The sequence below is a fragment of the Dendrobates tinctorius genome, unplaced genomic scaffold (genome assembly GCF_039654945.1).
Source record: "Dendrobates tinctorius isolate UK_male_01 unplaced genomic scaffold, ASM3965494v1 ptg000107l, whole genome shotgun sequence".
In the NCBI taxonomy this organism is placed as follows: Eukaryota; Metazoa; Chordata; class Amphibia; order Anura; family Dendrobatidae; genus Dendrobates; species Dendrobates tinctorius.
In genome coordinates this window covers 9,206,701-9,230,338 of record NW_027361775.1, presented here as the reverse complement: position 1 = coordinate 9,230,338, position 23,638 = coordinate 9,206,701, and positions in this window count along the sequence as shown.

The following is a 23,638-nucleotide window of genomic DNA, read 5'->3' as shown; positions in this document are numbered from 1 at the left end:
CAGGGCTGTCTGTTGATTGTGCAAGTTTTGCTATGCGTGAGGGGGTGGCTGAATCAATTGCTGCTGTTATTGTAGTGTTATAAAAGGTGGCTCAGAATCTGTGTCATGAAATAAAGATATGTCTGTAAGAGGGAGGAGGGACTCAGAGAGCGATTGTAAATTGAGGTGTTTGAGATTTCTGAGAGGGTGAGCGAGTTTGTGGAGTGGGGGTTGCGCACTTGCTATGCGTGAGGGGGTGGCTGAATCAATTGCTGCTGTTATTGTAGTGTTATAAAAGGTGGCTCAGAATCTGTGTCATGAAATGAAGATATGTCTGTAAGAGGGAGGAGGGACTCAGATAGCGATTGTAAATTGAGGTGTTTGAGATTTCTGAGAGGGTGAGCGAGTTTGTGGAGTGGGGGTTGCGCACTAGGAGAGGAGAGGGAAAAGAATGTCAGTAGGTTGTTGTCAGACAGGGGGAGGAGTGAGTGAGATTAATAAGGGAACAGAGGCGGGTGAAGATAAGGTCCAGTGTGTGACCATCTTTGTGAGTGGCCGCAGAGGACCATTGAGTCAGGCCAAAAGAGGCAGTGAGCGATAAAAGTTTTGAGGCAGCTGGGGTGGAAGCGTCAAAGGGGATGTTGAAGTCACCCATGACGATAGTGGGGATGTCAGCAGAGAGGAAATGAAGTAGCCAGGTGGTGGAGTGGTCGAGAAAGGTGGAGATGGCTAGTTCTGGGGGGGCAATAGATGACAGCCAGCTGGAGGTTGGAGGGGGAGTAAATGCGTACGGAGTGCACCTCAAATGAGGGTAGAGTAGCGGAGAGAGAGTAGCAGAATTGGGGTAAAGGAGCAGGTATCGGAGAGGAGCAAGCCAATTCCTCCACCACGTTTGTTGCTGGGGCGAGGGGTGTGAGAGGTGGAATAAGAGAGTGCAGCTGGAGAGGCTGAGTCAGGGGGTGAGCCAGGTTTTGGTGATGCCAAAGAAGGAGAGTTTGTTGGTGATGAAGAGGTCATGGATAAATGACAGTTTATTGCAGACAGAGCGTGCCTTCCATAGTGTTCCAGGTAGGGGGACCAGGGGAGTGGGGGCTGCATGAATGGGTATGAGGTTATCATGGTTGCGAAAATGTGTAGAAGATCATGGCAGGGTGTTAGGAGTGAGTGTGGGGATGTGTTGAGGAGGGCCAGGATTTGGGGATATGTCACCAGCAATGAGGAGTAACAGACAGAGCATTAGAAGGTGGGAGCAGGATAAGACAAGATGTGGCCATGTGTGTCTGGAGAAAAATGATTTTATGTGGAGGAACAGTTCTAAGGAAAAGGTGAGACGGCTAGGGAGGATGGAGGAGGAAATGACTAGTTCCTTACTGGGTGGGGATATTACAGGATATTGGAAGAAATTAAGTAGTATGGGGGTGAAAGTGAAAAGAAACCAAAACATTGTAGTGGTTATATATTCCGTTTCCTTACAGTCAAATTCCAGTCCAATTCTAGTCTAATTCAGAGTAGTATAATTAGAAATCTGTAATTTGAAATCTGTAATTTGAAAGATGCCTGGTCAGACTCGTGGCCCTGAATATTTGTGCAATTGAGAGAGGTCAGCTATGAGGGGGGTTGTGGGTGTGATTGCACAAATCACATGTTCAAAGTTAAACAGAGGTGATAAAAAAGGGGGAGGGATTGACTACTCAGGTATGCATGGAAGACACAAGAGGAATGAATACATTATGGATACAAAAGCAGTGCAATGCCAGGGATAGAATATGCACTTCATATAGACAGACAAAGCAGGAAAGTTGAGTGGATGAGCATACCAGGATAGGATTATATGCACTTCATATAGACAGACAAAGCAGGAAAGTTGAGTGGATGAGCATACCTGTGGGTAAACAAAACAACTCGATTAGATGATGCAGGTGGTGGTGAGGATGAAGATAGTACAGCAGTGATGAATGGGTAAGTGCATAATGGAATTCTAGTCTAATTCAGAGTAGTGTAATTAGAAATCTGTAATTTGAAATATGGAATTTGAAAGATGCCTGGTCAGACTCATGGCCCTGAATATATGTGCAATTGAGAGGGGTCAGCTGTGAGGGGGGTTGTGGGCATGATTGCCCAGACCACATGTTCAGAGTTAAACAGAGGTGATAAAAAGGGGGGAGGGATTGACTACTCAGGTATGCATGAAAGACACAAGAGGAATTAATACATTATGGATACAAAAGCAGTGCAATGCCAGGGATAGAATATGCACTGCATATAGACAGACAAAGCAGGAAAGTTGAGTGGATGAGCGTACCAGGATAGGATTATATGCACTTCATATATACAGACAAAGCAGGAAAGTTGAGTGGATGATCATACCAGGATAGGATTATATGCACTTCATATAGACAGACAAAGCAGGAAAGTTGAGTTGATGAGCATACCAGGATAGGATTATATGCACTTCATATAGACAGACAAAGCAGGAAAGTTGAGTCGATGAGCATACCAGGATAGGATTATATGCACTTCATATAGACAAAGCAGGAAAGTTGAGTCGATGAGCATACCAGGATAGGATTATATGCACTTCATATAGACAGACAAAGCAGGAAAGTTGAGTGGATGAGCATACCAGGATGGGATTATATGCACTTCAAATAGACAGACAAAGCAGGAAAGTTGAGTTGATGAGCATACCAGGATAGGATTATATGCACTTCAAATAGACAAAGCAGGAAAGTTGAGTGGATGAGCATACCAGGATAGGATTATATGCACTTCGTATAGACAGACAAAGCAGGAAAGTTGAGTGGATGAGCATACCAGGATAGGATTATATGCACTTCATATAGACAGACAAAGCAGGAAAGTTGAGTGGATGAGCATACCAGGATAGGATTATATGCACTTCATATAGACAGACAAAGCAGGAAAGTTGAGTGGATGAGCATACCAGGATGGGATTATATGCACTTCAAATAGACAGACAAAGCAGGAAAGTTGAGTTGATGAGCATACCAGGATAGGATTATATGCACTTCATATAGACAGACAAAGCAGGAAAGTTGAGTGGATGAGCATACCAGGATAGGATTATATGCACTTCATATAGACAGACAAAGCAGGAAAGTTGAGTGGATGAGCATACCTGTGGGTAGACAAAACAACTCAATTAGATGATGCAGGTGGTGGTGAGGATGAAGATAGTAAAGCAGTGATGAATGGGTAAGTGCATAATGGAATTCTAGTCTAATTCAGAGTAGTGTAATTATAAATCTGTAATTTGAAATATGGAATTTGAAAGATGCCTGGTCAGACATGTCTAGTCAAACTCATGGCCCTGAATATGTGATAGTAGATACAAAATTTCCTATAGTTTTACCTCTCCTTGCCACTACATTAACCCCTCCATTCAATATCGTAGCTAGAGTTTCAGCCTGAAAGAGAATTGGTAAAAACTTATTTATAATAGATTTAATTTGTTCAAATTGTGCACTATACTGCAAAGACACATAAGATTTATTTTTATTTTTGTTATTTTTATTCTCTTCATTGCTCTTGTTCTTTGTACTAGTAGATGTAATTAAATTATCTTGTATTTTTCCATCCTCTATACACTGGGTGCAGAATTATTAGGCAAATGAGTATTTTGATCACATCATCCTTTTTATACATGTCCTACTCCAAGCTTTATAGACTTGAAAGCCAACTGCCAATTATGTAAATCAGGTGATTTGCATCTCTGTAATGAGAAGGGGTGTGGTCTAATGATATCCACACCCTATATAAGGTGTGCTTAATTATTAGGCAACTTCCTTTCCTTTGGCAAAATGGGTCTGAAGAAAGATTTGATGGACTCTGAAAAGTCAAAAATTGTGTGATGTCTTGCAGAGGGATACAGCAGTCTTGAAATTGCCAAACTTTTGAAGCGTGATCACTGAACAATCAAGCGTTTCATGGCAAATATCCAACAGGGTCGCTAGAAGCGTGTTGATAAAAAAAGGCGCAAAATAACTGCCCATGAATTGAGAAAAATCAAGTGTGAAGCTGCCAAGATGCCATTTGCTACCAGTTTTGCCATATTTCAGAGCTGAAACGTTACTTGAGTATCAAAAAGCTCAAGGTGTGCCATACTCAGGGACATGGCCAAGGTAAGGAAGGCTGAAAACGACCACCTTTCAACAAGAAACATAAGAAAAAACGTCAAGACTGGGCCAAGAAATATATTAAGACTGATTTTTCTAAGGTTTTATGGACTGATGAAATGAGAGCGACTCTTGATTGGCCAGATGAATGGGCCCAAGGTTGGATCAGTAAAGGGCAGAGAGCTCCACTCCGACTGGTGGGGTACTGGTATGGGCTGGTATCATCAAAGATGAACTTGTGGGACCTTTTCAGGTTGAGGATGGAGTGAAGCTCAATTCCCAGATCTACTGGCAATGTCAGGAACACCGCACTGCACTTGCTCACTGTGCCAGTGCGGGTGTCCTGAGTACAAAGACAGTACTCACAGATACCTGTGGAGCAGGGCAGCAGCAGTGACGATGCGTGCTTCAGAGTATCAGGACCTGAAGCACATGACTGCTGGGGGCGTGGCCTAAGCTCCACAGATCTAGGAGCTGCAGGGAAACTCCTAGAAAGGTAACTACGGGGCAATGTTACCAAGGGGTAGAGACAGAAACCAGACGAAGCCAGGTTCAGAGCACCAGATAGCAATACAGTACCACGGGGTTTAGACAGAAAGGATAGTCAGGACGTAGCAATAGGTCAGAAAACCAGAACGGGCAATAGACGGTACAATAGGGACAAACTGTAACGGAGTAACGATAGCCGAGCCAGGAGGTCAGAACCGGAGAAGACAGTAGTACCAAAGCGAGAGACGGAGTACAGAGTGAGGGAACAGGCCGGGTCATACACGGGAATCAAACAAGCAACGCAGAATACACGCACACCAGGGGTCAGACACACCAGAACAACAGTATAGCTGACAGAGAACCCTGGTAAAGAGTGAGTATAAATACCCCTCCCAGATCCAGAAAGAGGCCACGAACACTTAACCCTGTGAGTGCAGGGCAAGAACCCTGTTCAAACCATGACAGGCAGTTTCTGCAAGATACCTTCTTCAAGCAGTGGTATAGGAATAAGTCGGTATCGTTCAAGAAAAACATGATCTTCATGCAGGACAATGCTCCATCACATGCATCCAAATTCTCCACAGCGTGGCTGGCCAGTAAAGGTCTAAAAGAAGAAAAAATAATGATATGGCCCCCTTGTTCACCTGATCTGAACACCACAGAGAACCTGTGGTCCCTCATAAAATGTGAGATCTACAGGGAGTGAAAACATTACACCTCTCCGAACAGTGTCTGGGAGGCTGTCGTGGCTGTGGCACGCAATGTTGATCGTAAACAGATCAAGCAATTGACAGAATCTATGGATGGAAGGAAGGTGAGTGTCATTGTAAAGAAAGGTGGCTATATTGGTCACTGATTTTTTTTGTTTTGTTTTTGAATGTCAGAAATGTTTATTTCTTAATTTTGTGTTGCTCTATTGGTTTACCTGGTGAAAATAAACAAGTGAGATGGGTATATATTTGGTTTTTATTAAGTTGCCTAATAATTCTGCACTGTAATAGTTACCTGCACAAACAGGTATCCTCCTAAGATAGCCAAATCTAAAAAAAAAAAACACTCCAACTTCCAAAAATATTAAGCTTTGATATCTATGAGTCTTTTGTGTTGATTGAGTACATAGTTGTTATTCAATAATAAAAAGAATCCTCTCAAATACAACTTGCCTAATAATTCTGCACACAGTGTATGTCTCCCTCTATCCAACATCCAATTGGGATTTTTGCGTTTTTTTTTTTTTAGTTTTTCAGTTACCATATCAAACTTTGAATGCATATTAGTCTCATTACTACAATTTCTTTTATGTCTTTTCTTTTATGTCTTATGTATTCCCCAACCGGAACTGCCTTTACGGTATGTTTTGGATGACTACTTGTCGCGTGCAAAATATTATTACCACTATAAGGTTTTTTATGAGTTTTTGTAACAATAATTTCATCATTTAAACCTTATAAATCCAAATCCAGAAATGAAATAGTTTGTTTATAAGTAAATTTAATATTGTATTCATTAGTATCAATGTATTCATAAAATCTAGGTATGGCAGATATATCTCCATCCCAAATAATCAGGATATAATCAATATATCTTCCATACCAGATTAGATACTCTGAAAATGGATTGTTATGAGTAAATATAACCTCAGATTCCCAAAATGCCATAACTAAATTTGTAAGCGACAGGGGAAAATTTCACCCCCATCGCTACTCCTGTTTTCTGCATAAAAACCATACCATCAAAGGAAAAAAAATTGTGAGTAAGCAAATAATAAGTAGCTTGGAGAATAAAATTAATAATATCTTTAGAGTACAAACTGTAAATAGAAACACCAGCAAAAGACGTCAAATGCCCATGCTACAAGGCGACTCAATATCATACTACAATAAAGGAGGAACAACGAGTAAATGAAGCCAAAAATTTAAAGAAATAATTATATTTATCAAACAAGTTAAACTTTAATAAATATTTGTAATACAAACATCATATATAAAACAACATGCATGGGCATATATCAATGTCATGTGACTGACTCCATAGGTCAATATGATGACCAAGAAAAGCGGGACCCACAATGTGAATAACATATGTACTGTTCAAAAAGGAAAAAAGTTTTTTCCATATAAAGAAATTTAAATATATTTTTTTTAATTCACATGTTCTCCAGGGATAGGGATTTAGACGGTACTAACTTCCCCAAAACCCACTATTGCTATACCGCTAAGTGAATAGCTTCACATAGACACAGATTAGCTCCTTTATGATACAATACACAATAAAGAAAGGCCTATAAGAAGGCAAGTGCAAAGTAATTACCCATAGCGGCGTGTGTGCAGTCCCGTCTGGACCTCGGTCAGATACCCCGACGCGCGTTTCACAATGTCGCTTCCTCAGGAGGAAAAAACATTTTTCCTTTTTGAACAGTACATATGTTATTCACATTGTGGGTCCCGCTTTTCTTGGTCATCATATTGACCTATGGAGTCAGTCACATGACATTGATATATGCCCATGCATGTTGTTTTATATATGATGTTTGTATTACAAATATTTATTAAAGTTTAACTTGTTTGATAAATATAATTATTTCTTTAAATTTTTGGCTACATTTACTCGTTGTTCCTCCTTTATTGTAGAGTACAAACTGTGTTGATGTAAATGATATTGTAAAGCATGCATAGCCAATTGGTGGGGAATATTGGTATATAGTGAGATTACATGACAGCATAACCATGAATAATTCGATATCCACTTTTTTTTTTTAGAGAAGTCACTTAATATATCCCTAGAATCCCTGATGTGGCCTGGAATTTTTGCCACTAGGGGCTGTAAAAGGGAGTCCCTCCATTCTCTCAGATGCTCATTAGCTGAGCCTATACTCGAAACTATAGGTCTCATAGCAGATATTCCTATTCCTTTGTGTATTTTTGGTGTACCATATATTATGGGAAGAATTGGATCCGTGACACTTAAAAAATACGCTTGTTTTTTGGTGAGCACCCCCAATTCTTATCCATCCATAATAATTTCATTTATCTCCTTGACTCATCTAGTTGTAGGATTTGTACTAAGTTTTTCATATACATCTGTGTCTGATAGCATTTCCATAATTTTCATCCTATAATCTTCTGAGTTGAGAACCACCACTACTCCTTTATCTGCCATTTTTATAACTATATTCCCCATTTTTTCTAACTCTACCAGCACTTTTCTTTGATTACTAGATAAATTATTTTTATTGTTCAATAATTATGTATTTTTCTATCCAAACATTTAAGTTCTCTCTCCATTACTTCCTGAAATTTTTCCATACATTCCGATCTAGTGTTCACTGGATTTTTTTACCGTATAAATTTACTATTTTTGAATTAATAAAAGTTGAAGTTTTTTAAGGAGCTGGAACATATATTTTTTCTTTATTGCTGGAAAGATGACATCACATCAAGATGGAGTTCCGTGCACCTGATGGTCTGGTTGGTGAGCTGGCTTTGGTTTTTAACCATTTTTTCTCTACTAAATGAAACATGGCATTCACAGAAAAACTAGACTCAGACGTAACAGTCAGCATCCTGATTCTCATAGAGAACAAATGAACCAACTTTGTCTCAGTCGACATTATCCCAGCAGATTCCTTAATTGGCCGGATTATCCTGTAACAATTATATGGGTACTACGGAATCTGATTGCGTGGTATAATACGAAACTGAGACCAAAGTTGATGGAAATGAGTATATTAACAAGAGAAACAAAACTAACTGAGCACTTCCTGCAATAGTAACGAAAACACAGCACAATTTAGAAACAGGTGTGATGAAAATCAAAAACCTTTATTTGAGAAGTCAAGACATGTTTAAAAGAGATCAAACAGCCTGACGCATTTCAGGTGCCTCATTTGGATCTTATCTGCAACGGTTGCAAGCTCCCTGACCCCCTCTCACCCCCATTACACTGAATCACACCCCCATTACACAGCATGACAGCTGGCTCAGAAAACTGCTGATTCCCAGTTCAAGGGTGGCAAAATGCAACCGATGGGGAGACACTACAGACTGCAGCATCAGGCGGTCCGATGGCGCCTCCCTGCTCTCTGCACCCGGGTTAAATGCCCCACCTGTCTACCCCAGATTCGCCACTGGGGAGGTATGTGGGTGTAACAGGGATCTAATAAAAAGCGGTATTTGGGTTTGGCTCATTTGTCAGTCCTGGAAGGTACAGCTTGCTGTAGGTTCTATACATTTTCCTAAAGAGTACCTCCCTCCGCTAAGCTCTTAGCCATTTCTGTGACATCAGGTTTAGTTCTTTGCTTTTGTTATTCCTTTTTATTTCATGTAATTGTATATATATATATACTGTATATCATATTGTTTTGCTCCCATTTTGTATCAATTTTGTATATTTTTTATAAACAATGCCTATTTTTTTGGATTAATTATATAAAATGTAATAGCTCTATACCTCTTGCGCTGTAAACCGCACACCTGAAGCCATACGCTACCTGTAATGGGTGCTCAATCAGCCTGTGAAAACGATTGATGGTGGCAGCTAGTAGTTCTTTTTGTTATTGTGGAGTTGACAGTGACCGTACCGTGTTATATATATATTCCATGCAGAGGTGTATATAACATATGCTCACTGTGAGTTCCCCAATAACCGGCCTAATAGTAGGGGCAGCTGAGTTTCGTCCCCTCACATACTGGTAAAAGCAGGAGGATCTGTGTGACAACCCCTGCTGTTATCTTTAACAACTGGTGAAAAGTGGGATCTCTGTGTCTCTCCCGGTGGTGTCCACGACATAATGTAAGTTGTGTGATGGTCAGATGGATCAGACTTGTTTTCCAGCACATTCTACATATGATCACATTAAGAACTGGAATCCATGTCAACACCTTGATCTTTTTGTCTTGTTCTTCATTGCCTTCCTGAATATTTTTTTCAGTGTGGTTGGATTATTACCTTTCTGACAAATGCCACTGCTGTTTGGGAATACCATTACCATAAAGAAGGTTGTAACAATGTTTATGTAGGTGGTATGTGCCCAAGCAAAATGTCAGAACGCAATGTATTACACTGCCTCACAAAGCTTGCCTTCTTACCATAGTGCATCCTGGTGCCATAATATTTTTAAGGTTCGGTAAGTGAATTTTATGCATGATAGAGACAGCTGTCTACATGATTTAACAGCAAACGTGATTTATCTGACCAGGCTACCTTTCTCCAATGCTCCATAGTCCAGTAAGTACACTTTCCAGAAGGAAGCATGTACAGTCAGATCTCTGACAGGTCTGCAGCTAGCTAGCCAGACCAATACAACTGAGATGCACTGACACTAGGGTGTTATGACACTAGGGCAGGCTGACCTGTACTAGAAAGCATATTTCTTTTCTGCTAAAAAAAAAAAAAAAATAATAAATATACCTAGCTAAAGTAGAGTGATTTGAAAAAAGACAAGATAAACAATTGTGTGAAAAAGTGTTTGCTCCCATCCTAATTTCCTATTCTTTTGCATGTTTGTCACATTTCAATGTTTCAGATCACCAAACAAATATATTAGACAAGGATAACAACACCACAAAATAAAGCTTTTAAATGAAGGTGTTTATTATTAAGAGAAAAAGAAATTCAAACCTACGGGGCCGTGTTTGAAAAAGTGATTTCAACACTCCAATTAATTATAATATTAATTAATTATTGATCAATCAGTTATATATATATATATATATATATATCATTACTTCCATGGAGTTCGCAGAAGGTCATTGAAGTTTAAACGTCCAGACAGATGACCCACCTAACAAAGGAATGTAACGGACCAGTGATTTGTTATTAGCAAAGGTCATTTGTTGTTAGTAACTGACCAGTTATATGTTATTAGTAAATGACCAATTATTTGTTGTCAGTAACAGACTAGATTAAGGAGGTTTCGTCCTGGCCCTCCAATGAAGATCAAACTTGTTAACTGAGATACATTGGATGCTTTAGGATAGTGACTTGTGTATAAGGCAAAATAATTAACCCCAGACCAAAATGTTCCTCCTCCACTTGGGCTATGTTCAGATGCAGCGTTTTTGAAGCATTTTTCAACTTTAACATTGCTTTCAACCAATGCAAATGCATTCACTGGGAAATGTCATTGTAACATTTAACAACCCTAGCTGTCCATGTGGTGTGTGACACATAAGCAGACACATCTTGCTTCATTTATGAAGGATGGACTCTTAAAGTCACAGAGCCTATTTTTACAGGGGCATCAGGCGGCACTAATCTTCTTAAAGGGCCATTATTAATCAGTGGGTCTCCTAAACTGTTATTGCCTATGCAGTGAGAGGATGGGCTGCCAAGAATTACGACGCACTAAAATACCCCTTTCACGAGAGGCACAGGAGGGCTTCCAAAAAAAATGTTGCATTGATTGCAAGGCCTGGCCTGCCCCAAAGTTACATGCACCCCAATAAGCTTTTCAAGCCACGTACTTAATGTCCACAGGAAAATCCACTTCACATTATTCATTTTGCAATCCCAAACTTTTTTCTTATGCACTGTCTGCAAGGCCTGCCCTGCTGCCAAGTTATGGGCACAGGAAAATCCACTTCACATTATTCATTTTGTACTCCCATTGTTTTCTTATGCATAGAATGTAAGGCCTGCCCTGCTACCAAGTCATATGCACCCCAATAACCCCAATCCCCCTTGGAAGAAAAATGTAGGAAGGCCTCTTAACCAAAAAAAAAAAAAGGAGCAGGTCACTAAGTGTGTTGGCTGTCAAACATTTTCCCCTGTGGGGTACACCTCAACCGTTTTCACAACAAGTAGTTTACGCCCAGCAAAAACACCCACCCTTATTCTGAAGTCGACCCTGGCTGTAGCAGCACAGAACACGTTAACCCTAGTGATCTAGTGGCGGAGGATGAGGGGATGTGGAGGATAGCCTGATTAAAATCTATGCCCAATGTAAAGAGCGGGTCTCCTAGACTTGGAATGCCCATACACAAATTGTATGGGCTGGCAAACATTTTCCCCTGGGGGTAGGTATCAACATATTGTTTCCTTTTTTTAGGTGTGGGGCATCATAAACACCATGCAAAACTGTAATGTGGTTTCATACACAGTTGCTGTTGTGAAGGTGCAGGTTTTTAGTAAAAATACGGCGGACGAATGGTGGGATGAAGTGATCTGCAAAAGGGGCATGGTGATGACAGGAATGGGAAAGTTCATGATGATTAACAGCAGTGGCTATGGGAGGAATGAGATCCATGATACAGCCAACAATGATTTGTCGTTTATCCACCATAAATTACCATAATCGGTTTCATGCCTGTCATAAGGTCAGTGTACCAGATGCGCGTCGGAGACTTGGACTAAAAAATGCCCATAAGGGTAAAGTGCAATATGTTTGTGAGATGCTGAATTCGAGAAAGCAGATCAGTGTTGGATGAAAATGAAACCAACTGATGTATGCTCTTGAAAACCTAAGTTTAAAGAGGATTGCAGCATCAGTAACTATAAACACACCCGTACAACAAGGTTCTTCATTTTCACCCATACATATTAACAAAAATATACAAATGTCACAGTCTTAAATTAATTGTCCGAGTGTAACCAACACTGTTAAAGTGTAACGACTCTGCTGGCATCGCTGCATGGCCTCCCATTCCCCACTCACCAACTTGCTCACTGCTACAGGTCTTGCTGTGAATTTTGTTTACTGCCAGCTCCTTGCCCTGCCTCCTGTCTGCTGTGTTCATATTTCCTGACTGGTGTATAGGGAGGCGGCGCCTGAACTCTCTGCTTCTTATGGAGTCAGGGTGCACCTGTCTATTTTGACCCTGACCAATTACCTAGATCCCTCGACTATTTAGGCCTGCCCCATCCACTGGAACATTGCCTGTGCAATGTCTAAACTCAGTTAGTATCTTGCTACTAGCCTGCCAGGTCCTCTCCTGTGTATCTCCTCCTTCTCTGGAGGAATACTCCTAGCCTTGCTTAGTATTCTCTGTCTGCCCACCAGGAGGCAGAATATCCTAGTCTCTGTGTCTTGTCTCAGCTTTGTCTTGCCACCTCCAGGAGGCAGTATTTCCTGGTCCCTGTACCTTGTCTCGTAATGTTTCTCTGTCTGAACTCTGTCCTACCTGTCTGTCAGTCTCCTTGTCTGTGGTTCCTTTCCCTGCTGTGTCTTTCCCTGTGTCCTCCCTGTCTGTGCTCTACACTCTTGCATCTTGCAAGCTCCGCCTACGCCACACTCTTGCAAGCTCTGCCTATGCCGCACTCTTGCAAGCTCTGCCTACTGCACACTCTTGCAAGCTCCACCTATGCTGCACTCTTGCAAGCTCCGCCTACGCCACACTCCTGCAAGCCCCGCCTACGTCACACTCTTGCATGCTCCGCCTACGCCACACTCTTGCAAGCTCCGCCTACGCCGCACTCTTGCAAGCTCCGCCTATGCTTAACTCTTGCAAGCTCCGCCTACCCTGCACTCTTGCAAGCACCGCCTTCGCCGCACTCCTGCCGCTCCGCCTACTCTGCACTCCTGCGGTTCTACCTACTCTGCACTCCTGCAGCTCCGCCTACTCCGCACTCCTGCCTGTATCCACACCTGTTCCTCCACATTCCATTCCTTCTGGCCAGTACCCGCTCCTGCTGTGTGTACAGGCCCCTACCTGTTCCTTCCCATACCATGCAAGTCTGTCCTGTGTCTCAAGCCATGTCCGCCTGTCCTGTGTCTCAAGCCGTGCCCGCTTGTCCTGTGTCTCAAGCCGTGCCTGCCTGTCCTGTGTCTCCAAGCTGTGCCCACCTGCCCTGTGTCTCCAAGCCATGCCCACTTGCCCTGTATCTCATCCATGCCTGCTTGCCCTATGTCTCAGCCTGCCTGTCACTCGCACCTGACCAGGTGTCCTGTCCCCGAGTGGGATGAGCAGTCACAGCCAGACACCACTCTGGAGTGGCACCTGGCAGCTGCCTGCTGCACAACCCTGACCTCACCATTGGAGGCTCCAGAGAAGACCAAGGCAGCTGTCTTAGTCATGCCCCTTCCAGGGTAGTCTGGTCTGTGGCAGAGTAGGGCCACAACCCCCCGGCTTGTGCCAATCAGCCAAGGCTCGAGCGTGACATAAAGGAATGCCACAAAACGTAAATTACCATGACCCTTTGATAAACCTGATTTCCTCTTTACAACATATGGACAATGATGGTGTTGATGACGACTTAGAAATTTTACACATCCACACCAAGAAGATGAACATCACAGCTGGAAAAAATGTTCCAAAAAGGCAGTGAATATCTTGAAAATCAATTTCTCTAGGTCAAAGTTTACCTCTTACCAAAGTGGTACCAAATGAGGCATACACAGCTCTCTGGTGTACTCAGCATGAGATGCTTGACAGATGATGTATTCAGATTTGTCTATGTCCACTTTTAGAAAGCAAGCAGAAAAGAAGGATAATTATGCGGGAAGACGTGTGACTTAGGTCAGTAAGGAGGTGATGTCAGGTACAGATAGGTAGATCTGTGTGTCATCGGCATAGTGATGATATTGCAAACTGTGCCATTACATCAGCTGGCCCAGGCCGAAGGTGTCAATGGAGAAAAGTAGGGGTCCTAGAACAGAGCCTTAGGGAACAAGGAAAGACAGGTGTCAAGGAGAGGAGGTGGCGTGGTAGAGGGAGACAATGAATGTCCCCCTACTAGTCTTCTTGTTTTTTAAAGACTCTGCCGATAACCCCAAAAAGGACATTTGCACCACCGGCCATGGCCGCATCTGTAGGGGTAGTAAAACTACCAGCCTTACCACCACCAGCATGATCAGGACATGGCAGCAAAGCAACAGACTTTGTTGGTTGAACACCAGGCTCCATGAACAGTGTCTGTGTGTGATAACACTGCTTCTTCCACTGTTGTGCATGCAAGGCAATCCCCTGTCCACGGTGCATGTGAGGATGCCTCCTGGCCTGCTCCTGTTGTTGACCACAGTCAAATTGCTCCATAATCAAGCACGTCCACATCCTTGTCCCAGTGCAGCCTTCAGTTGTCAATACCCTAGTCATTGGACCATAAACGGAAAAACGCAGCCAACGGCCCACAGGCCACAGTACTAAATTCACAAATTTGTGTTCTGCTTGCACTGAAAATTTTGCATTCTAGGCTCTTGGGAAACGGAAGCTCTCCGCAACCTGATGGCGGTGACCATAACAAGGTACTCGGTCCCCACCCGGCACTATTTCTCCCGGTCTGCCATCACAATATTAGACAAGCAAGCACGTGTCCCACAACATTACACGTGCCATCAACAATGCAGGTACAGGGAAAGTGCACCTAGCCATGGAAACGTGGACAAGTGATTGTGGGTTGGGACAGTACATCTTGCTGACAGCACACTGTGTTTACGTAGAAAAAGTCATGACCCAGTCGGACATTGTGAGACCATGTCAAAGATGTATGGAGGAGACAGTTTGGTGAAGGCTTTGTCATATTTATGGTTTTGAACTGTAGCCTATGGGTAATAGGAAGACAGTGAAGGGCATGGCAGAGAGGAGAGGCTGTGGAATAACGAAGGGACAGTTGGATTACTCTGGCAGCAGAGTTTTAGATAGATTTGAGTGGTGCAACAAGTGCTAGATAGGAGGGTACAGAGTATAAGGTTGCAATACTTGAGGCGGGAAATCATGAGGGCATGCACAAACATTTTTTAAGTTTCTTGTAATGTACAGATCCAGGAAATGTTTTTTGAGTGGTAATGGACAGGAGGAGGCAAGGGCTTTGATATGTAGTTTGAAAGAGAGGGCAGAGTCGAGGATCACCCCGAGTCCAGGAACATGCAGGAATATTTGTCCCGGTGATCCGTCCCAGCATTACACAGGCACATGTCCCACAACATTACCCGTGCCCTCCACAATGCTGGTACTTGGAAAGTCCACCTAAACACAAACACGTGTACAAGTGCTTGTGGTCAGGGACGATACATCTCACTGAGGGTAGGCAGGGTTAATGTAGTGAAATCCGGGACACACTCAGACCTTAGTTTGGTGGCCGTCCTTGCAAACACAGAGTATTGGGTGCCCTACGTCAATCTGTGTTGCCACCACAGTGTACAGCTCCTGCACCTCCTCCTCTTCCTTCGTCTCCTCTTCAGCCTCCAACTCCAAAAGGTAGCACATCGTCACAAGCTGGAATACTGCAGCACTGCCTAATCAAAGCGGGAACAGGCTGTGCTAAAGCTGTTATGCTTCTGTGACAAACATCACAATGCTGAAGAGCTGTGGACAGCTCTGAAACAGCAGGCATATCGGTGGATGAGACCACTGAACCCACAGCCAGGCATGTTTGTATGTGACAATGGGTGGAACCTGGTGGCTGCTCTTTGGCGAGGCGAGCTCACACAAGTGCCATGCCTGGCTCATGCGCTTAACCTAATTTGTTAACGTTTTTTGAAAAGCGACATGGAGCTGGCAGATCTGCTGGTAAAAATACAACGCTCTAAATACCCATTTTAGAAAGTCAGCTACAGCTTTATCCACCCTTGCCGTGATTCAGCAGCGCTTGCTGCTTCTGGCTTACCAACTGGTGTGTGATGCCTCCAGGCCTTGGAACTCTACACTGATGTAGGAAAGGATTTCAGAGCAGAAGAGGGCAGTTGCAGCATCAACAAGGTTGTCAGTATTCAGTTCTGTCTTCACACATAACATCTGAGGTGTGGACATGGGTGTCTTACATGTACCATCCTCCAAAACTTTGAGGAATCCACCAAGAGGGTGAGCATCAATGATACCATAATTAACATCTCCATCCTTCTTATCTGTGTTCTAATTTGAATATTCAGATTAATAGAGCTTTTCGTGGATTTATTGTGCTGCTAAACTTGACTCAGGATCAGTTATTCATAAAAGAATGATGATTTATTCATAATTATTATTATTATTTATTTATATAGCACCATTGATTCCATGGTACTGTCAAGGTGAAAATATATTTTCTTATATAACTTTTATACTTTTATACTGTGAAACAATAAGTTTTTCCTAATTGCTTGCTAATGCAAATGTAACTGTATTAAAGATGGCTGCCAGTGTTCACTTTCACTTAAATTCAGTGTCTAAAGAGTTAAGTTAAGTTTCATTTCTCCTAAAAAAAGATAACTCAGGAATGTGAAGAAGAAGTAACCATCGGGAGACGTTTTGACGAATCAGAGAGAGACTGGACACTAGATGTATACTGCATAAACCCCGCCTAATGCACGCCTTCCCCTAACACTCAATATAGTATTGTGTATTTGTAAATAAAGCCAGTAGTTGTACTGCTCCTGACAGGTGTGGATGCGGGACATTAGCTAAGACTGAATCAGCTGCGTGTCTGAGTCATTCTTAATTGGTACCAGATGTTTTGCGCTCGCACAATGATTTGGAATGACTGGTGAATGAGGATTTATTGTCGTTTACGACCCCGACAATTTGGCGCCCAACGTGGGGCGTGGACAGTGATCCGAGGCTCCTCTGGACCCATGCCTGGATGTCTGTGGATGATACCTGTAGTGGCTGACCTCGAGGACTGATCACCCTCCAAAACACGGTAAGTGAGATCATATACACTGTATGTGTCACACTTGCTAGTGTCTCAGCCGTTATTGGTTTGTCTGTGGTCTCCTTGGGTCTGAGGGGTGACCGGTCGAGTGGTGAGACTGAGTGCGATCCTGTGCCATGCTCTGAACCAGCAACTGAGAGACGTCGCATTCTGCGCGTCCTCGTGTACACCACACCTCCTCCACCGGTCATTGTACTCCATTCAACCACCCTACCCGTGACTATTGTCTAGTAGTGAAGTGGAGTGATAAATTGAGCTAGTTGCAGATTGTGGGGCAACTTAGAGGAAGGGATAGGAGACGCAGCCTCTGTGATATTGTACCAGCTAGGTAATTAAGACGTCCCGAGAAGGGACCACCTGTATTTCTGTGGAGGGCTCTCACTAGGAGACCGCCTCCCGACTGTTGGAATATCGTGGCAGGATAATCTGTTAATCACTGCTGTTCAAGGTTAGGGAAAGGAAATATTGAGCGCGAGGCTCTTTTCCTAGTACGTCGAACGTGAGGCTCCGTACTGTGGAACATCAGTGTTGATATCGCTACCAGTGGTTTTTCTGCAGAGAACCATAGTATTCTGTAAGAGTCATGCTGCGTATCTTAAAGCAGAAGAAGTCTGTGCCCCACAAGTTAGATGAGGATGCTGTGGAGGTCAAGGCAATAGTAGCGTCACGGGAAGGCAAGAAGGCAGTCAAGAATGTTGAGAGATTGTATAAGCATGTAGGATTGCCCTCGTCAGGGAGATTACAGCCGGCTATGTGGCATAATCTCATAGAGAACAAACGAGGCATGTTGAAAGATAAAGGATTGTTAGAACAAGCACAAGCTCATCTGCGAGTTGCGCGAGGCTTGAAGAATGAAGGATGGAAAGAGATTGATGGGGAAGGAGGATCAGACAATGCGGAACCTGTGTTTGGTTATAAAATGCCTTTGAACTGTGATCTTATAGATTGTAAAATGGCCGCCGTGCCACTGATGATGAAAATGCAGTCCCAACCACCGCCCTATAATGGCGACAAGACGAGCTCTCCAGAAGCGTGGGTGTGTCCTGTTTGTGGCGTGCAGAATCCAACCTGGGTGGAAACCTGCCGTGTGTGTGGGGCGGGCCGTCCTTGGGGTTCCGCCCAGACCATGGACGGAAGTGGGGCATGCCACGCCTCCATCGGCAGCCATCTTGGTGCACCCGGAATTCCTCCCCAGCCACTATGTCCGCTGGTAACACTTTCCGGCGAGTACTATCAGGGACCACCACTTCCTGAGAAACCTCCGGCACCGACCGATGCTGTTCCCACCTCTAATGTTCCTGTTTCTGTTCCGGCCTCTGGGCCTAGTCTCCCGGTGCAACCCACTGTGATATTTGTAAATACACCTGGTCAAGGTCCCTTCACTCTTGATGCCCTGACCGGCAGTACGGCTTTCCGGTCCGTAATGCGTATGAGGCGCCAAGCTATCGGAGATGATGAGGGATCAGAAGATTCTGACAATCAGGTTGCTACAATTCCCCCTGCCCCGCCACTGCTATTAGGTCCGTTCGAATCCCCCCGGCCCGGAAGGAGCCCACTACCTACCCCTCTCAACAAATCCTCTAGGTTGCCCCATGACCCTGAAATCTGGTTCCCCTGTCATTCACGCTATTACATCACACCTCAGGGCTCCCAGGTTCTTTTCTCAGTGGGGTATGGGGACATAGTTACCCACCAGGTAGGAGCCATAGTGAACCCAGCTAACTCTACCCTGTCGCATAGAGGTGGTTTGGCCCAACAGATAGCTAAAAAGGGAGGCCCAGCCATAACCCAAGAGTGTCAGGCCTACCTTACCAATTATGGCCCCTTGCATCCAGGAGACGCTATGTCCACCCAGGGAGGGAATTTGCCCTGTGATATAGTGTTACACACTGGAGGCCCTATATATGATTACAGGACACCCGAGCATTGCCGTACAATATTGCAGACCGCCTTACAGACAGTGCTTATCTTTGCAGGACGGCTAGGGAGAGATACACTACCTCGTAGAACTTTGGCTATACCATTGATATCTTCAGGACTCTTTGGATACCCACTGGGCCCCTGTATGAAGGAACACGTTGAAGTCATCAAGAATTGTCTCCAATCAACCCCAGATCTCGAATTACAAGAAGTTAGGATCGTCTGTTACCATGAATCCGGATTAGAGGGCATCATGCCCTTGGTAGCTGAATACATGATACCACTGATGCACACAGGTATAAAGCCCCTGGATGAGGTAATACCCACAGCACCCCCAACTGCCCCGAAGGATGAGGCAGTGACACATGACGAAGAAGAAGAAGGGCTGAAGCTGAAATACAAACCCTTCACTCCGGTACAAATTGATGCTATTGTTAACAAGTTACCTGACCCGGACAAATTTCCCATGCAGTATGTAAGGAAACTGGAACAGACTAGGAGCATCTACGGGGCTACATGGTCTGATCTATCAGGCATCACCTCAATCAAAGCCTCCGAATATTTTCTCCCCACCATCATGAAGGAATTGGACCCCACTAAAGCAGGACCTCTCAACAAGTTCAAGTCTGGAAAGGAGTTTATCGCTCAACTCACAAAGTGGGCCCAGGATCGTCTCTGTGACGAAGCAGGATCAATACAGGATATACAACAAGAATCTGGTGAAGCTGTGGAGAAATACGCTGCCAGACTAACTATGCAGTTTGAAGACTTGGGTTATTCAACTCATGTGAAGACGCAGGCAGCCTTGTTGGTCCGTGCTTTTATTGATGGTCTGGAAGATCCACTGAAGGATAAGGTCACGAAGCTTCGTCCCGAATTACCTGATGGTCCCCTAAAACAGGCCCTCACTGTTGTGAAGAGTTATCAGAAAATGCTTCAAAGGGAAGAAAAAGAAGCAGAAAAGGAAGCAGAGAAGGAAGCACAGAAGGACAAAGGCAAGAAGAAACCAGCCATGTATATGGCAGAAGCCTCAGAAGTACCTGTTATGGTGTATCAGGCTCAGGATCGGTATGGATCACCACGCTTGAGGCCGAGAGGGTCCCAGGGCCAAAACTACAGGGACAGACCAGTTCGTGATGACCAAGGGAGACCTCTGTGTTGGGAGTGTGCCAGCCCTGGTCATATGAGAAGAAGTTGTCCTCGCAGGGGGCACCCTCAGAGACCTCTTCCTCCTCCACACTCATGAAGTTCAGGCCAACCGGTGCCCACTTTTCCCGCCACCTGTACTTCCTCGTCTTGTGGTACAGTGACCCTGGAAGTGGACAATCAACCTCTCAAGTTCTTAGTGGACACTGGGGCGGCCACCTCTGTTATCTCTTCATCTCAGCTGCCTCCTACAATCTCCCTGTCTTCAGATTTCCTCACATGTATTGGAGTTGAAGGTCAACAAACCTCATCACCACTCACTGTTCCCGTCCCAGCTGGCCCATTCTCTGGTGTCTTTGCCAAATTTCTGGTGTCTGAAACCTGCCCCGTCAACCTTCTAGGAGCTGACCTCCTTCAAAGGCTTCACGCTACCATCATCTTCGGTGATCAAGGGATGGAATTGCAATTACAAGATCCTGCCTCACAACAAGGCACTGAAGATCGTTGTGTCCTTAAGGCTTTCCCTCTGATGATGACTCTGCAAACGACACCTTCCCCGGATTTGCCCAATCTACCTACCACTCTGTGGTCAACTGGACCTGAGGATGTGGGTCTGCTCAAAGTGCCTCCAGTAAAAGTCCACCTCAAACCTGGGCACCCATACCCCAGACTACCTCAGTATCAGCTTAAGGCTGCCCAAGAGCGGAGCCTTGGAGTTCAGATTACCTCCCTCTTACATTCTGGAGTGCTAATCAGATGTGTTTCACCCTGTAACACACCCCTGTTTCCAGTGAAGAAGAAGACAGCTCCTGGAGACCCTCCGAAGTACAGACTTGTACAGGACCTCAGAGCAGTCAATTCAGCCACCATCTTGGAAACTCCTGTGGTACCCAACCCAAACACCTTGCTTTCTCAAGTGCCTACTTCAGCAACACTCTTCACCGTTATTGACCTGGCTAATGCTTTCTTCAGTGTCCCGCTTCATGAAGACTCACAGTTTTTATTTGCCTTCACGTTTCAAGGATCTCAGCTGACCTGGACCAGGACACCACAGGGTGCCCAGAACTCCCCTAACCAGTTCACTCATGCTATGAAGATGACCCTGGATCCGTGGGTGTTACAGAATCTTCATGTCACGCTTCTCCAGTATGTTGATGACCTACTCCTCTGTGGAACTGAAGAGAATCTGTTTGCTGCTTCTGAGTCCTTGCTCCTTTTTCTTCATTCTGCCAACTGCAAAGTCTCAAAGGCCAAGGTCCAGTGGTGCAAAGAGAAAGTCGTCTTCCTCGGACACTGCATCTCTCAAGGCTCGAGACACCTCACCGAGGACAGAAAACATGCAATCGAGGATATCCCTTATCCAAAGACATACTCTGCTATGCAGTCTTTCTTAGGACTCATTACCTACTGCAGACAGTGGATTCCGGATGCTTCAAGACTCATGCAACCTTTGTATGATTGCCTCAAGACTGGAGGACCGGACTGGGATCATGCTGAAAATCCGTATATCTATGCTCAGCAAAAGGACTGTTTCCTGGCTCTCAAGGAAGCTGTTGTCAGCGCCCCTGCTCTGGGTCTCCCTGACTACACTCAGCCGTTTCATCTCTTTGTTTCAGAATCTGAAGGACATGCCTCTGGTGTGCTGGCACAGAAACATGCTGATCGTTTCCGTCCTCTGGCCTACTACTCAGCCAGGCTAGACCCTGTTGCCAGAACTGCTCCTTCCTGCCTCAAGGCTGTGCATGCAGCCCATGTTCTTCTGGATAAGTCTGCTGACATAGCACTTGGTCATGACTTGGTCATTCAAGCTGGACATGATCTCTCTGCTGTCCTCCAACAAACATCTCCTAAGCATCTAACGAGCCAAAGACATCTCAGACTTCAGTGCTCTCTACTTCTGCCCTCCAACATCACCTTCCAGAAATGTACTACCATCAACCCAGCCACTTTGCTTCCACATTCTAGGGGGGAGTTCCCTGACGGGTATAAGGACTTACCAGACGGGAGGTCACCTGATGACCCGCATGACTGTGTAAAAGCACTGGAACAAGAAGCCTCTGCACCACAAAATGTGGTAACTCAAGAACTTCTCAACCCTGATTTGCAACTATGGACTGATGGATCTCGATTTGCAGACTCTTATGGCAAGTTCCACACTGGATATGCGGTCACCACTGAAACAGAAGTCCTTCTGGCTGAAGCCTTGCCACCTCACCTTTCGGCTCAAGAAGCCGAACTTGTGGCCCTACAACAAGCATGTTATCTAGCAGAAGGGAAGACGGCCAATGTCTACACTGACTCAAGATACGGCTATGGAATCTGTCACGATTTTGGATTCCTGTGGAAGTCCCGAGGGTTCATTACGGCTACAGGAACCCCTGTTAAACATGCACTAAGGATTAAAGCCCTGATGAAGGCATTGGAGCTACCTGTACAAATTGCGGTGATCAAGGTCAAAGCTCACGGGAAAGTCAATTCGAAGGAGACTAGAGGAAACCATTTAGCAGATCAAGCTGCCAAAGCTGCTGCCATAAAGAATGTCTCAGCAAAGTGGGAAGAAGAAGAAACAGCACCAGAAAAACCCTGTTGGGAAGGCACTGATACACCTGTGATGCCTGTGCTTACCAGAGCACAAACAAGAGAACAGGCAACCAAAGAAGCTACCCAAGCCGAAGAAGAACGAGACTTTGAGAAGTCCGAAGCCCGAAGAAAGAAGAGGGAGTTGATAGAAGACATGGAAATGGAATACCCTGCCACCGGATCTGTCTGGAAGCCAGCCCGACCACCTGAAGAGAGATTGTGGGAAGAACAAAAGTTGACCTCTAAAGAAGAAAAGAAGCAGTGGGAAGCTGCAGGAGCCATTCATGGGAATCGTAGTTCTGCCGGACAATACCAATTTCCTAGACTCTATAAGGTGGATGGGAAACCCTGTCTACCCAAAAGAATGTATCCAGCCGTTGCAGCATGGGCTCATGGATCAACTCATCGAGGAAAGAACCAAGCTCTGGCCTGTATCAAGAAGCTCTACTGGGCCCCAGGAATCTCTACCACTGTCACAGCCTACTCAAGAGCCTGCCCAGTCTGTGCCATCTGTAACCCAACAGCCACCGCCAAGGTTCCACTTCAGCATCTTGCCAAACCAGACTACCCTTGGCAGAGAATCCAGGTTGATCATATTCAGATGCCCAAGTCAGGAAAGTATGAGTATGTCCTAGTGGCTGTGGATATGTTCTCAGGATGGCCCGAAGCCTACTCAGTGACCAACATGACTGCCAAAACTACAGCTAAGAAGCTCATCACTGAAATTTCGTGCAGATTTGGAATTCCCGAAGTTGTTGAATCAGATCAAGGCCCAGCCTTCACTGCCAATGTCTACGAGGAATTGTGGCACATGTTAGGGACAGATT